General features: G+C 28.6%; 1 pseudogene; it reads right to left on the bottom strand.

The window, feature by feature from the left end:
- Positions 1 to 1244: 1244 nt before the first annotated feature.
- Positions 1245 to 4683, bottom strand: LOC129284757 (receptor-like protein kinase 7; annotated as a pseudogene).
- Between the last annotated feature and the right edge of the window lie 10623 nt (positions 4684 to 15306).

The following is a 15306-nucleotide window of genomic DNA, read 5'->3' as shown; positions in this document are numbered from 1 at the left end:
ATTCGTCCAAGATGTTAAATTCATTTAAATCAATAATCATAATTATCTTGAATTTCTAAAATTCACTTCAAGTTATTTTGTCAACTTGCACTATTGGAAGGATTGTCATTATTTTATATTTTTGAAGTTCATTCCCTTTTTCCATGGTGGTACATTAAATCTCCCAAATATTTCAAACTGCTCCAACTCTAAATAAAATGAAACTGTGAGTTTGAAAAATGGTGTGAGGGCACATGTGCATTCTTTTCTAATTCTCAAAGTGAGCTTAATTTTAGCCCATACGATTCCTAGGCCCAAACAGAAAAAAGGAAGAACAATTTAGGATCCAACCCAGTTGCAATAAGTGATCAATTCAGATTGTTTATGGTTTAATATTTTTAATATGAATAAATTTAAATTTTGTAATTAATTATTATCAACTGAGTTTGCCATTCCAAGTCCGACCAATTGACCATGAAATGGTATTTGAAAAAAATAATTAAAAATTTCAAAATATTATTGTAAATATAAAATACTTATTTCGTGTTCTTAGTTATTAATTTTTTTTCTTCAATTCCGTTCACCGTTCTAAAAAATCTTCACAAATGAAAAATCTTTCTTCTAAATTATTTAAATAACTTCAAGATTTTTATAATCCTTACATAAAAATATTTTAACTACTGATTTTGAATTGCAAATTTTCCTTTAAGATATATATGCTAGGTTGTAATAGACATTCCATTACATCAATTATTTAAATTTTTATTTTATTCTGTGCAAATAAAAGGAAAGTTCATTTAATTATAATTACAACTAAAATATGGATTTTGTCTTTTTGCATAGAATCTCGTTTTCTAATCGCTTTTCTATTATACATAGATTGCTTGAACAATTCGCTTCATTGATTTTCCTTTATCCCATTTTCTACTCTGTTTAAATTTCAGCTGTACCAAAATAAGTCACCTACATCAACTTCAATGATGCAAAATATTTTTCAAGAAGTCCTTATAGACCCTTTCACATGGCGTTCACACTCTATAAGGATCCAATTATGCATAGAAAAAGTCAGAAAAGACTGATTTGTAGGGGAAATTATTTTTCCAAGTAGTACAATCTACAAAGCTCCCCCTCTATCTCAGTCTCACTCCACCACATACTTCAAATTTGTTTACACTTTGACATTGCAGCCCACACTACGGTATTTCATGGACTGATGAATTTCTCTTTTCTTTTTCCACTCATCAATGGCTATATTGTGAACTATTTTAACCATCTTTAGTCACAACAACATCCGTCAGGGTACAAGGTGCTGCCTCTTCCAGCATCTGAACCACCGTTCTCATGGAAGGTCTTGAGTATGGAACCTTCACAGTGCAGAGTGTTGCAATTCTCAGAACCTTGATTGCATCATCTTTGAAATGCTTTGGAATTGCGGGATCCACAAGTTCAACATGTCTTCATTGGTCCTCTTGTTGCCACATACCCAATGGACTATGTCCTTGTTCTCCCCGAACTCTGGTTCATTTGGCTTCTTCCCCGTCACTAACTCCATTAGAACTACTCCGAAGCTGTACACATCACTCTTCTCTCAGTCCACCTTACAAGTGTAGGCATACTCTGTCATTTCCAAAATCAAAATGATTAGTTTTCAAGCACAACAATCAGCAAATAAAGTTTAAAAGTTAATGCATTAAACAGTAATAATCAGTTTCCAAATCATCCCGAGCTCAATCATTTCAATCACATAACAGTTCTTGTGAGGGGATTTCTTTGGTATCAATGTTCTCAAGCTAGGAAACCAATCAAAACAATGCACTAAGCTTCTTGTTTTTTTTTTCTTTTTTATCTCAATTCTCAGCAACAAAACAGACCCTTATTTTCATACTAGATATAAATTTTCTGCATTTTAATCCCTAGAGGATGATGTGTATCTTTCCTATTCTTTTCTTTTTTTAAGCCCTTTCTTTTATTTTTTATTTTTTAATCTACAAGGAAATGAAAACCTTACCAGGAGCCATGTATCCAAGTGTTCCAGCAATAACATTTGTCCAATTGCCTCCCGCTCCTTGAACAATCTTGGCAAGCCCAAAGTCAGCAATCCTTGACTTCCATTCCCGATCAATTAAGATGTTACTTGATTTCACATCTCTATGTATAACTGGCCTATCACACCCATGATGCAAATACTCCAATCCTCTAGCAGCTCCCAATGCAATTTCATACCTAACCTCCCAACCCATATGAGTTTTCTTGCAATTGTGCAGCCTATCCCACAAGCCTCCCATTTGGCAAGAACTCATAAACAAGAAGGCTACTATCTTCACTTGTGATGCTACAATAGCTTCACAACGTTTACATGCCTTATGGAGCTCAGTGTGGCCACCTCTGCATCATATTCCGTGGACCGGCGAGTCCTTTTCAGCATTGCTGAACTGCTACGGCCACTTCCTGGTTCACCCAGATTTGAAGTCCATATGTGTTTGACTGCCAATTCTTTGCCACATTTGAGAACAACCTTGTAACGTTCCCGGACCCTCCTTTGCCAATCAGATTCTCTGCCTTGATCCCTTCAATGATTCATTTTCATTGAAGTTTATCACATGGTACTGCTTCAAATCCCAGGAATTAGTCTTCAAAGGCTTCTTCTCAAACTTGTTCTGCTTTAGTTTCAGGAAGAATAAACATGCCAATGAAACGAGTAAAGCCATAACACCAGCAATCAAACAGAGTATAATGGTCCTAATTCGACTAGAACCAGTGCTATCCAATGAACATGGCCTTAAAATTTTCCAAGTCTCACTGCATAAGCCAGGATTCCCCTTTAACCCATCTGTAAATGCTGGAATAGAGAGTGAATCTGGTACCGGAACAAAAAAGTTGTTGTTTGATAAATCAAGAAGGCTCAGTTTAAGATATGACAAGCTCAATGGAATTTCACCAGAAAGCCATTAGATGACAAGTTCAATGAATTGAGAGTAGGCAGAGAGCCAAGACTTGTAGGGATTCCCCCATAAAGTGAGTTACCAGCAATGTTTATTTCACTAAGGGAAATACATGAACTTAAAGACTCTGGTATAGAGCCAGAAAAATTGTTTCCATCCAACTTAAGGCTACCCAATTTCTTCAAGTTTCCTATAGTATCTGGAATTTTTACCAGAGAATTCATTTGAACTCAGCTTATTGATACCAATGAAGAAGCTTCTGAGATTCCCAAGGGTAGCTCACCTGAGAACTTATTGTCAGATAAAAACAGTTGTGCAAGAGATTTTGCTTCAGCAATATCAGATGTCACTGGACCTTCAAAACGGTTCGTTGAAAGATCAATTATTTCCATATTTGGCAGGCCCCATAAACCTGAAGGAACACGACCAGAAAGCAAGTTTCTGTTAACAAGAAAACGAACCATAGCCGTACAATTCGCGTATGATTCTGGTATACTTCCAGTGAAGCTATTGTTTAACATAGCTAGCTCGGTCATGTTGTTCCTGCACATGTCAGGGGGTATAGGACCACAGAAAGAGAGTTATCAGAAACATCAATATATTGTAATCCAGCCCATGATCCAAGCTTTTGAGGGAGAGGACCAGAGAAATTATTTGCATAAAGAGACAATTCAGTGAGGCTTTTGAAATCTCCAAACTCATTTGGAATTCCTCCAGAGAATTGATTCTGAAAAGCTGAAGAGAAGCTAAGTTTGTCAAGAACCGTAGCTCAGAAATATCACCTTCAAGCTGATTATTAAAAAATCCAAGGAGACAAGACTGGTGAGGTTACCAAATCCTATTGGGATTTTCCCAATCAAGTAGTTGTCATACATCTCAAGTTGTCTCAGCTTCTGAAGCTTTCCAATATCACCTGGGATTTCACCTGTCAAAAGATTATCAGAAAGCTCAAAATTCTCAAGCTGCGTCAGATTCCCAATACCCAACGGGATTTTCCCAGTGATACTGCAATTTGTGAGGTAAAGCCAATACAATTTATCAAGCTTTAACACCTCCATAGGAAAAGGACTTCTTTCAAATGTGTTATCGCCAAGGCTTAAGAATTCAAGACTAGTTAGATTTTCCAATGATTTCCATGGAAATAACCCAGAAATCCACTAGCATTCAAGTTCAAGTACTGGAGCTTGTTCAAATTAGAGAAATCAGGCATTACCCCAGAAAACGAATTCCCCCCCAAATCCAAATACTTCAAATTACTGCACTTGCTCAGGTCTTCACTGATCCTTCCATGAAAGGAGTTCGACTCCAGAGATATTCTCTCTAACGACTGAAGTTCGCACAGTGAATCAAATCCGATAGTACCCACAATTTTTTCCGGCGAGATTGATTTCTGAGACGAAGCCATTGGAATTGCAGACATCCCAGAGAACTTGCAAGGAGATTTGACGTCCGTCCAGGAACTGAAAACATCATCGGCATTTGAAGTTTGAACAGAGGACTTGAACTTCATGAGCATTTGAAACTCATCCGACAGGGACGAACCAGCCACAGCCAGGCAGAGAAAAAACAGAGAAAACACAATCATCGGTGAGGGACATTGCCCGGAAATTTCTCCGGCGAACATGCCGGCGGCGAAGGAAATAACAAAGAAGGGGTTGAATTTTGTTGGGGTTGGGGTGGGAATGAAAAGGAGTGAAGAGTGAGAGAGCGTGTGTGAACAAGAGCAAGATTTGGGATTTGTAAAGTCCACAACAAGAAGAAAGTAAACACAAAAAGGAATTGGAAATAGGAAGGTTGAGATTGAAATGAAACGTGGAGAGGTTGAGAGAGGAAAGAAGAAGAATGAATCACGTGCTGTTGAGAAGAAGAAGGAAGGAGAGTACGCAAGTTAGCGAGCAATAGGCGGTGGTTGGCCTCTGAAGAGACACAGCGCATGGTCGTTTCGTTGGGAAGAGCAAGATTTGGTTAATCTAATGATTTATTATTTTTTTGGGATTTGCATGATTTTCTATAGTTCTTTTTTATTTTTATTGTTTTTTGTTGGGCAAGTTTCCATAGTTTGGCAACAGTTTTAGAGAAAATTACAGGGAGAATTATCAATGAGTGTTTATAAAAAACTTATTTACATTCAAGTCTTATAAATTGGTGAAAATACTTTCAAGTCTTATATTAATTGTCATGTAAAATGACACAAATATTCTTATACTTACACTCCTTTGATTGTAATTAATTATAAATATTAAAGTTTAATTTTTAAAAAACTTACTTTTAAATTTAAGAAGTTTAACTTGTAAATTTGCAAATTTAATTCGTAAATATTAAAGTATTAATATTGTACTTCATTCGTTTAAAAATACAAGGTATTTTTAATTGATTCATACTCCTCAATAAAGTATTAGTTGACTCCTAACTAATATCATCTTTTCATTATTTATTTCTATTTGATAGAACATTTTTCTTTAAAATAAATAAAAATAACTTATTTATTAGAACACTTTTAGTAAAAGTACATTTAATTTAATTATATATTGAAACAATAAAAATATCTTATATTTTTTAATATTTAAATTTTAAAAAATATCTTATATTTTATAACAAATGAAGTAAGAGGTTGACTTGTAAAGGTAAGATTTTTTTACTTGTAAATCTTTAATATTTACCTCGTAATATATGATGTTTAACCTTGCAAATATTAACTTATTAATATTTTAAAAAATTATTTCTAACCTATCAATTGGTGCCAGCTACCTGTTGATGATCATTGGTGGCCGGTTCATGCCAGTCAATTAGCAAAAGGAATATGAGTGTGAGAAAATTTGAATCATTTTATATGAAAAAAAATAAATATAGCTAAGTCCATGAGATTTGATGGTGTTTTCATAAATTCTTGAAAGTTAATTGTAAATAATTTTTTTATGTGACTCATTTGTAATTTTTCTCAAATATTTGGAAAAAATAACTTTTTCTTTTATAAGAAATACAATGATACTCCCCTAGTCTTTATTATTTTTAAGGTTAAAACTTAAAAGGTGAATTTTTTTATTTTAATTATAAGCCATGTCATTAATTGTTTGTCCCATTAGATGTTGCTATACATTAACGAAAAGTCACTTGAACTTCTATTTCATTCTTTCATAAATAGAAGCAAATTTATAAATTTAATATATTAAAATTTTTTAAATATATTTAATAAATTTTAATTTTTGTTAAGTTCTATTAAATTGATTAGAAATTGATTATTAATAGGGCTGGAAGAATATAAATAATTGCATTTTATTTATCTCACCATTATTAAGAAAAATTAGTTAACTCATTCAAATGGTTTCAAAATTAAATAATTCATATTTACCCCCTAATTAAATGTATCATTCATTTGAAAGAAATACATGAATGACAACCTTGAAAATATGCAAGGGAATTTATGAGGAAAAAACATTAAATACTTTAAAATTCATACAAAAATGACCAATACTTAGAATCAAGTGATGGTAAAAAAAATAATAATTGGTTTGCAAGTTTTTTGAACGTGATTTATATATCACGGAATGGAGGGAATGTATTTTAAATTTTTTGTTAAAAACATTAAATGTCATTCTATCAAAAAATATTAAATATCATAATTCATATTTAAAAATTTTATGAACTTTGAAATTATTTAAAGTGTCATTAAAATTATTTAAAGTGTAACTTTTTCAATATTTTTTTAATGGTTTAACATGTACATCTTTATAAGATCATCTTAGAAATTATCCCATATGACATGCATATGCCAAACAAATGGGTTCAAAAAGTCGTTACATTTTTTTTTTACTTTTTTCAGGTTAAAACTTATTAGAATTAGATCTGTGATGTCCAACTCATTACACCTTGTAATTTTAATTCACATTAATTAGTTAATTATATTCTAAAGTTTTGTAATTGTTATATGTTTCTTAAATTCGATTTATCGACTTAACTTGGATGATTAATAAAGCTTGGATAACTTACTTGGATAGTAAATATTTAGTTAAGTTGCACACACATTATATTTATTTATTTGATTATTTGAATATTACTGTATCAATTTAAAAATAAAAATAATGGAAATCCACATTTATATATAATTAATAAAATTTATAATATACTAATATTGTGTGTGATTATTATTATTAGTATTATTATTATTTATGAGACACTCAAAATACACTTCTCCACTGCCATCTTGGTAGGGTTGTCCATGGGACAGGATTGAGACACCCCTATCCCATATCTCATGTCTCATCTCGAAACAAAAAGTCATTCTATCCCATTAGAAATTAGGATGGGTTAGGAACAGATCGGGATGTCCTAATAAATTAGACAATATCAGAAAAGATCTAAATAATAACATTTATTAAAATTTTAAATTATATAATTTATTAAATTTAAAAATCAACACATAAGTACATAAATCACAACAATTTAAAGTTGATTATTGAATTACATTATCACAACTATATATTATAATAGCAATTATAAGTGATCTCTAGGCTATAAAAGCAGCAACAATAGACAAGTCAAGCATAATATTAAATCATTATTCTTCTACTTAATTGAGATGTGCTAAGCTAATTATACTTCTGAAAATAAAGCAAGAAATACGATCTAAATAAAAATTAAATAGATAGATATAAAATTAAATTATATTAATATAATTAATATATTCTAAAAAAGATATCACCTTGTTACTCTATGTTATTAAAATTATTAATATAAAACACTTTAGTTTTAAATAAGAATTATATGTATTGAAATTATAATTGATCTAATTAAAATAAATAAAATCATATTAATATTTAATATATATTTTTAAAATAAAAAATAATATTATATATATATATATATAATATTCAAGGTGAAACAGGACGTCTCAATAGTAATCTCGCATTTTATCCCATCCCAAACCCCTTTCTTGTGTTATCTTATAAGTCTTGTCCTAATTATTTTTTAGCTAAAATGAAATATATTTTGATATAATTAGGATAATGCCTAACCAATCAAAATAGATATAAGCTGAATACCTCTGTTATTTGTGGGGTTCTGGCCATTATACTGCACCCCAACCCCACATCGTGTGGTTGCTCTCTATTTGATTGACTCTGGAGGGAGTAACAGGGACGGTACGATTCATTACAAAAGCACTAGTCGTTTACTTTTTAAAATGGGAATGCGTGACTAAGTCGTTTTCTCCGGCCGCCCCAGTTAATTGACTACAAAGAAAACGACATGCAGAATTGTTTTTAAAATAAAAAATAACAAAGAAAACGACATTCAAGAATCTCACTTTCACGGGTGCTGCCACGTAGCCGCGTCCCCCGGCTGATATCTCAAAAAGCACAATAAAATAATATTCTCCCTTCCGTTCTATCTATAAAGTAAAGAGGTTTTACCACCAGAAAAATACATTATTAAAAATAAAATTAAAAATTTATTAACTTTTTATGTAAAATGAATAAATTTTTAATAACTGGAAGTATAGGACAAGAAGTATCCAACAGGATTTAACCTGATTTTAAATAAAGAAAATTTTAATAAAATTAATTTAACTTATATTCAGCATGAAAATGTAGAAAGTTGTTGTATTTATAATTTACAAATTATTAGTGACGTGTCTCTTTTTTAAATTCATGCGCATATAATATAAAAAATGTACTACCTCTATTAAAAAATATAAGGTATTTTTTGATAAATTAAATATTAAAAAATATTAAATTTTTTTAGTCTTTTAAGATGTAATCATTACTTTTTTTTAGAAGTGACAACTTTATATTTATTATAGGATATTTAATATGGGTAAATATGAAAAGATAAAGTTAGTTTAAAAGTAGGTAACTACTTTATTGGAAGATGAGATTTGGTTAAAATACCTTATATTTTTTAACGGATAGAGTGTGTACGTGTGTATGTATGTGAAATTACTCTAATTTGTCATTAAATTAGGAAGATTTTCGTAACTCATTCTTTTAATAAATGTTAATCTGAAGTTCAAAATCTGAAATGAATGTTAAATTAAATTATGTTGAGGACAGGATCAGGTGGCTTCACCGTCAGTATGAACATCATTTAATGCTAATGCTAATATTGATGATGATGATGATGATGATGATAAATAATGTAGCTATTGTATTATAATAACTCCTGGAAAAAATAAATTAACTAAACGATATTAATTTTATTTTGAATTTTTTATAACATTAAATGGGTGAAGTCTAAAAAAATAAAACAAAATTGAAAAAAAAAAAGAAAATAAAGAAAGGGTGTGTATAATCAAGAGGAAGGGAGAAAATGAAAACTTAATATTAATATTGATTATGTTATCAAAAAAATATTAATATTGATTATATTAATTCCACTTAAATTAAAATAAAATTTAAGATTAACAATAATAATTTTTAGGGGTACACAGTAGTAGCAGTAGTCAAATGTAACAATTGTAATTAGAATGAATCATGACCGTGTAAGTATAAGATGTTGAGTTTGAGTTTGTGTAATAAAATAGATTTTTGAAAGAGTGACTTTCAATTAAACTCAATAATATTTAAATTTGCCCTGTCAAATAACTATATAGAAAAATAATAATAACAAAAAAAAATACTAGAATAGTGATGTGTGTTAGTAACAGGTGCATCTCCAAAGTTCATCACTTCAGTGGTGCTCATCAGGGTGATAGATATCTGAATCATTCATATTTTAATATAAAATATTTTTAAAGAGTTGGATATTAAAAAATATAAGATATTTTAGTCGTTCAAAATGTAATCATTATCTTTTTTTTAAGTACCCCTATTGATAAATGACTTTATATTTATTGTAGGGTGTTTAATAGAGGTAAATATGAAAAAATATGATTAATTTGAAAATAGGTAACTACTTTATTAAAAGGTAAAATTCAATTAAAAATAATTTATATTTTTGAATGGAGTAATATATACATATATAAAGCATCCTCGTAATGCCATTACATTTTTAGCAATAATTTTACTGAATGAATATGACTAACATCTTACAATGGCGTAGAAATATCAAACATTTATGTCAAATTTTATGGCTAAAAACGTAAAGGCTTTACAAGGATCCTTCATATATTGATTTGCAATAATTTTGTGATTTTAAATTTTTTTTAGTAATTTTTTCATAATGGAACAAAATGTCTTTTCTTTTATACTCAAACTCGTTCGTTGGATTAATTTTTTTAAGAATATCTTCCCTTAGATTGATTTATAGCATTAAAAAATTAATTTAAGAAAATGAAAAAATATTATAAATGACGAGATATTTTCTCATATATTAATATATTATACAAGTTTAATAACTTATTATTTATATCTTGTAAATAATATCTTTTTATAGGTTTTATATTTTAGATATTAATTTAATTTAAAAATTAAAAGTTACCAATAATTTAATTTAATTTTATAGATTTTATGGTATTTTATGTAATATTTATATGTAGAAATAATTTTTTAGAAAATTTAAGAAAATATATATTTATATGCAATATAATATTATAGTATTAAAAACATAGTACTTTGAATTTATATGAAAACATAAAAATATAATATTTATATTTTGTGTAAACTTTTCTGTTTTTAGAATTTTATTTTACATCCTAGATAACCATTTAATTTAAAAATTAATAATCAACAGTAACAGTTGAGTCACATAGAAAAGACTCAACGCCCGTTGAATAAGGTTTCATATTTTTATCTTGTAAATGAAAAAAAAAAGTCATATTAGAGGATTTTTGATAATTAAAGCAACGCAACTCCAAATTGAACACATGGTCTAAAATAAAATTGTCATAAATTAATAATTGAGAAAATATTACATATTTACATAAATGGGTAATAAGGATTAAGGAGGTGGCCGTAAACTAATCATTTGAGAATAAAATAATTAATTGAAAGATATGTATATCTAACTTCGACAAGTTCATTGACAAATATCTAACCATAACATGAAAGTGAGAATCTCCAACACATAATTGACTGGAGAGAATATAATTACTAATTAGGTTTGTGTCTCTCTCTTTGTATATTGGATTTTTATCCATTGGATCAGTGAAATGGGAAGAAAGGAGCCAACTCTAACAACAACAACTTTAAAGTAGATTATTGAAATAAAAGATGACTATAAGAGTAAGAGAAAATGCCCTTGTCTTCTACACACAATGATTAAAACAAAGTAATGATCAAGCTTAATTTGTTTATTTACATTAGTCAATTACATAAATCACTTGAGGATAATGTCATAATTATCCATTATATATTATTGAAAAAATTACATATAGATTCGGTAAAGTAGACTTATTTATAAATAAGTCCCATCAAAATTAGAAACCATAGCTAGGTTCCTTAAGACCTGAATGTAATTTGAAATTAGAGTGTAGAGATAATAATACCTCTATTAAAAATACATTACATCAATCAAATAATTTACAATTACTTCATTAATAATTTATAACTATCACTTCAATTTTTTACAACTATAACGTTAACTTTTTATATCAAATATTCAAACCTTTTAATTACTGGATATGTAAAATTATAGTTGTAAAAAGTTTATGATGAAATAGTTATAAATAATTAATGTTAAACTTTATTAGATATGTAAAGTTATAGTTATAAAAAATTAAAGTGATGGTTGTAAATTAATGATAAAGTAGTTATTAATAATTACTCCCTCCATTTCTATTTGTAGGAGAAAAAAATGCATCACACAATTTAAGAAAATTGATTAACTCTATTAATTATGTTTGAAAATAAACTACAATACCCTTCATTAATTATTTCTTATGACTATGAATAATAAAATTATAAAGAGTAATTTAGAAAGTTTGCAATAAATGCTTGTTGAAAAATGTGATTTTGTTTATATTAAAAAAAAAAGCTAAAAGTGATAGTTTTTTCGTATAAATGAAAATAGAGGGAGTACTATTAAACTTTCTAATAATGCATGATTGGTTTAAATATTATATATGTGAAGTTACTATTATAAAAAGTTGAAGTAATAATTATAAATTATTTGATTGATATAATATATTTTTAATAGAGGGATTATTATTTTTTTATCTTAATTTCAAATTACACTCAGGTTTTAAGTGATTTGGCCATGGTTTCTAAATTTTGCATGATTTATTTGTAAATAGATCTACTCCATGAGACTTATAAGTCATTTTCTCTATATTCTTCTGTGGTTGATCTAGTAAAACTTATTTAATTTTAATCTTTCTATGGTTAAATGTTGTTATAATTTTTAATGTGAGTAGTCAAATTATTAATAAAAAATTATCTTTCATTTTGTTGTAGAATTATATATATCTTCAAAAACATGATTTAACATTTTAAAATATTGAAGAAATAGACTTTATAAAATAATATTTAATAAGAATATACAACCATATAATTGACTAGAGAGAATAATATGATTAGGGCTGTGTCTCTTCTCTCTCTATATTGGATTTTGAAACCTTAATAAAAGAAACCAAGATAAAGTGGCCAACAAACAATATCAACTTTCAACTGTGAAGAAAATTTTGCAAAAAGAAGACTATGAAACAAGAGAAAATGTCTCTGTCTTCTGGACAATGGTTAAATGAAAAGTAACTTTCAAACCTAATTAGTTTATCACATCCGTCAAACCTAAATCACCTGTGAATAGCTTCTTAAATATGAGGGGTATGTGTTGTGTGGACAGTAAATTTAATAAAATATTTGTTTATGTGAAATTATATTACTATTTCTGATCCTATATATTATGGTGACTTTCAAGTTTCAACTCTATTTTACTGTATTTCGGGGGGGAAAAAGTTACTTTATCAATTGATTTTAAAATTAAATAAGTTTCTATTTTTTCCCTCATTAATATTATCGATTAAAAATCAAATATTTTTGCCCCTAAATATTATTAAATTGATATGTAAGATCAATAGGAGGGATTCATCTCAAATTATAAGAGATTTTTAGATAAAATCTCACATACCAATAAACCTCATTAAATACACTTAATAATTTTAAAAAATATATATATATAAATTTTCAAAATATCAATCACTTCATATATTAGAAAGAAAAGGGATGAAAATTAATTATAGAGAAAGAAAGAATAATATTAAAATTAATGCATTTAATAAAACCTTAATCTACCCAAAGTGTCTTATATTTTGGAATAAAAAAAATTTTTTTAAAAGTGCTTTATAATTTGGGATGGAGGGAGTAATAAACTTGAGAGATAAATAAAAAAGATTAAAGTCTTACATTTAGAAATTAATTAGAACAAAATAAAGTTACTCAACTTTCTAACAAAAAATAAAGGAAGAATTATTTTAAAGTCTCTTTCAAGAAAATTAATTACTTTTTAGTTTATTGATAATTGAGCTTGAGAAAATGACAATACAAATAAATTTGAGAATAATTAATTGTCTTAAATAGAACTTATATGTAATTCTTTCAAAAATAAACTCAACCAGCTCCTACATTTATGACTAAAGTGAGAAATTCCTTTCTACTTACTCATGACAATTGGAGTGTATTTGATTTTATCTCTATTAAATGTATGTATTTTTAAAAATAATTAAGGATTAATTAATAACATTCTCAATGTTTACTAGGAGCAAAAATGTAAAGATTAGCATAATAATAATCAAGAGGTGTCATATGAATATGACTAAAATAAATATTTTATCTCTACTATATAAATAAAACTAAAGGAGCATAAATCGATATCAAATTTTCTTCTTCAATTAAATAATTAAACCTGCTCATTGTTTAAAATTATTCATCAGTTTTTTTTCTTCATTTTCTTTAATTTCTGTCACTGGCTGGCTGGCTTGCTTGGAGGTACTTGTGTATATCATATATCTATTTTTTTTTATTTCTGAATTTGTTTTTCAATCTTATAAATGTGGTTATGTTGTTTTCGCTTTTGATCCTGTTGCCCGCATTGATCTTAACAGGCACTGTACCTGCCAGTAGAAACAAAGAAACAAAGAGAAACGTGAGATCAAGAAAAGATTTTGCAACCTCAGGTCCACATCCAAACACGGCCTTAGGCGTCCATGTAGCATCACATGCTGGCAAAAATGAGTCAAGATTCAAAGTCCATATCACCGCTTAAAGGTCAACGTTTTCTAAGTTAACTTCAGCATTTTAAGTGCTTTACTTTTAGACTTTTAAAGGGTGGATTGAACTAGCCATTAGTTTTAAGTACCTAGTTTAATTAGGATGAAATTGAGTAATAATAAAATAATCAAAGCACCATTTGTGGGATCTCAAAGTTTTTGAATATTTTGAAGAATTCACATATATTTGATGTAATATCTACCTTAACATTATCAAGATAACTCCACACATCCAACTTAGTTATGAAAAATATAGATGAAAAATATTTTAAAAGAATTGGGATCCCAAGAAAAACTTTAAAAGCATTGGTTGAGCTAAACACATGTTTAAAATCATAATTAAACACAATCATGAAGCATAAGGACTAGATTAAAAGCAATAAATTAAAATTGGGGCAAAACAATAATTTTTTCAAAGTTCTAGCCTATCTGCTATGATGCAAATATCATTTGCCGTAGCAGGTAACATAAAAGGGTAGCCCCTTCTCTATGTCATGCATCGTAATGCACGATACAAGTGTTGTCATGACAGCTTTGAAAGTCTAACTTCTAATGGCTTTATCTAAGCTAATAAATTCCACCAAAACATTGTATTAGAGATTAAACTTCTAACAACCCAACTCTAGGTGAAAAATGGATAGAAGAAGAGGAGGAATGATTAGGAAGCTTAATCAAGAGTTTATCTAGCCTAAACCACCTCTAAATAGCTCTCCAAGCAAGCCCTAGTAGAGCTAAAATCCTTTTCCTCTGAGTTCTCACGTTTTATCTCTTCTCCCTTCTAATTTCAAGTTTATCTCATGACAAACTTATTCAAATTTCTATTCATCCATCTTGACGCATTGTGCATCCATCACAAGGAATGTCACAAAACTAAGGTCTAAAGTTTTGGGCCTTCATCTAGGTCCAATAACCATCCTAGCCTGACCCTTAAGATCCCTGAAGGTCCAATAAGCCCATCAGTAACTTGAAAACTTAATAGACTTAATTATTTCATTATTTTACTAATTTATCTGTATTACTCAATAAAATTTTAAATTTAAAATTTAGGATATTACACTTGATGCTGTTACTGTTACTACACTCATGGTTATTGGTAAACAAATATTTGTTAATGATAGAGAACCATTGAATGATGCGACAAAAAAATCGTCAAGCCATAGGTGTCTTATAATGCCTTACAACTATTAGGTTAAATATTGCTTTCTTTGTAAGTAAATTAAGTCAGTTCATCTCTAGACTAACCAATGT

Source organism: Prosopis cineraria, unplaced genomic scaffold (genome assembly GCF_029017545.1).
Source record: "Prosopis cineraria cultivar Desert tree isolate PC_DT_omini unplaced genomic scaffold, ASM2901754v1 PC11, whole genome shotgun sequence".
Taxonomy (NCBI): domain Eukaryota; kingdom Viridiplantae; phylum Streptophyta; class Magnoliopsida; order Fabales; family Fabaceae; genus Prosopis; species Prosopis cineraria.
The sequence above is the reverse complement of the archived record's forward strand: the minus strand, read 5'-3'. Positions and strand labels throughout refer to the sequence as shown.